Source organism: Anastrepha obliqua, unplaced genomic scaffold, assembly GCF_027943255.1.
Source record: "Anastrepha obliqua isolate idAnaObli1 unplaced genomic scaffold, idAnaObli1_1.0 ptg000183l, whole genome shotgun sequence".
Classification (NCBI taxonomy): Eukaryota; Metazoa; Arthropoda; class Insecta; order Diptera; family Tephritidae; genus Anastrepha; species Anastrepha obliqua.
Window position 1 is genome coordinate 35,001 of NW_026562262.1, and position 2,500 is coordinate 37,500.

Genomic DNA, 2,500 nt, shown 5'->3' on the forward strand with positions numbered 1-2,500 from the left:
ACAAGCATATAACTACTGGCAGGATCAACCAGAATAATATTTGTATTTATATATTTTTCTTTGTTTTTCATATTTGAAAATTTCATAAATTACGGTGTATATAAAAAGTAAAGGGGCGACCCCCCTTTAGCTTTTCTTATCAAAATTCAAAAACCGTTTTTTATGAAAAAGAATTTTCGTTCTCTATATTATATATTTTATATAAAAATATAAGAACGATATTTCTTCTTAATATTTGCCAATTTTCAAATAATTTATCATTCTTAATAACATTTTACTTTTTTTTCAAATGCATTTTTAATGTAATAATTTCATATATTACATAATTTTTCTCTTTGAATTGAAATTAATAATTTCATAATTCTATTTTTTAATCATAAATATATATGATTGAAAAAATTTTCTCCTCTTTTCCTTTGTTTAAAATTTAATTTTTCTTATAAATTTTTGTTTTTCTTATTTTTTTCTCTTCATCATCTGTTTAACTTCCTGTATTTATACAAGAAACAAACAGTTGAGGATAATTTCTATGTAATGCTAGTATAGAATATAAAATTTTGAATTCAAAAATTTATTTCTATTTAAACTAACTATAGAAAACCAGGAATAAAATACAATAACACCAATATGCCATAACATGTTAGTATAGAATATAGATTCTTCATATATGTATATATATTCGAAAATTTTTTCTATTTAAACTAACGTATGGAAAACCAGGAATAAAATCATAATATTACCAGTTTAATATGGCTCAAATTCGAGTTTCATATAGTTATGATTCGATTTATATGCTTCAATATCATTGGTTAGTTAACTTTTGATATTTTCATATTATATCACATGCCTTCACCGTGAGTGTTTTTTGCCATGCACACCTCACATTGTCAAAAATGTATGGGAAAAATTCATTTCAATACATTTCAGTTTGATTTGAAATGTCTTTATTATATATTTTAGTGCCAATATGCCAAGGTTATATTCCATAACATGTTAGTATTAGAATATAGATTCTTCATATATGTATATATATTCGAAAATTTTTTCTATTTAAACTAACGTATGGAAAACCAGGCATAAAATCACAATATTACCAGTTTAATATGGCTTAAATTCGAGTTTCATATAGTTATGATTCGATTTATATGCTTCAATATCATTGGTTAGTTAACTTTTGATATTTTCATATTATTTCACATGCCTTCACCGTGAGTGTTTTTTGCCATGCACACCTCACATTGTCAAAAATGTATGGGAAAAATTCATTTCAATACATTTCAGTTTGATTTGAAATGTCTTTATTATATATTTTAATGGCAATATGCCAAGGTTATATTCCATAAAATGTTAGTATAGAATATAGATTCTTCATATATGTATATATATTCGAGAATTTTTTTCTATTTAAACTAACGTATGGAAAACCAGGCATAAAATCACAATATTACCAGTTTAATATGGCTCAAATTCGAGTTTCATATAGTTATGATTCGATTTATATGTTTCAATATCATTGGTTAGTTAACTTTTGATATTTTCATATTATATCACATGCCTTCACCGTGAGTGTTTTTTGCCATGCACACCTCACATTGTCAAAAATGTATGGGAAAAATTCATTTCAATACATTTCAGTTTGATTTGAAATGTCTTTATTATATATTTTAGTGCCAATATGCCAAGGTTATATTCCATAACATGTTAGTATTAGAATATAGATTCTTCATATATGTATATATATTCGAAAATTTTTTCTATTTAAACTAACGTATGGAAAACCAGGCATAAAATCACAATATTACCAGTTTAATATGGCTTAAATTCGAGTTTCATATAGTTATGATTCGATTTATATGCTTCAATATCATTGGTTAGTTAACTTTTGATATTTTCATATTATTTCACATGCCTTCACCGTGAGTGTTTTTTGCCATGCACACCTCACATTGTCAAAAATGTATGGGAAAAATTCATTTCAATACATTTCAGTTTGATTTGAAATGTCTTTATTATATATTTTAGTGCCAATATGCCAAGGTTATATTCCATAACATGTTAGTATTAGAATATAGATTCTTCATATATGTATATATATTCGAAAATTTTTTCTATTTAAACTAACGTATGGAAAACCAGGCATAAAATCACAATATTACCAGTTTAATATGGCTTAAATTCGAGTTTCATATAGTTATGATTCGATTTATATGCTTCAATATCATTGGTTAGTTAACTTTTGATATTTTCATATTATTTCACATGCCTTCACCGTGAGTGTTTTTTGCCATGCACACCTCACATTGTCAAAAATGTATGGGAAAAATTCATTTCAATACATTTCAGTTTGATTTGAAATGTCTTTATTATATATTTTAGTGCCAATATGCCAAGGTTATATTCCATAACATGTTAGTATTAGAATATAGATTCTTCATATATGTATATATATTCGAAAATTTTTTCTATTTAAACTAACGTATGGAAAACCAGGCATAAAATC

General features: G+C 25.0%; 1 non-coding gene across 1 annotated transcript in view; it reads right to left on the reverse strand.

The window, feature by feature from the left end:
• Positions 1 to 35, reverse strand: part of LOC129252358 (small subunit ribosomal RNA) — a 1,991-nt gene extending 1,956 nt beyond the window's left edge. The window contains exon 1 of the ribosomal RNA XR_008583397.1: positions 1 to 35. This exon is cut by the window's left edge and continues 1,956 nt beyond it. This is a non-coding gene — a ribosomal RNA (small subunit ribosomal RNA).
• Between the last annotated feature and the right edge of the window lie 2,465 nt (positions 36 to 2,500).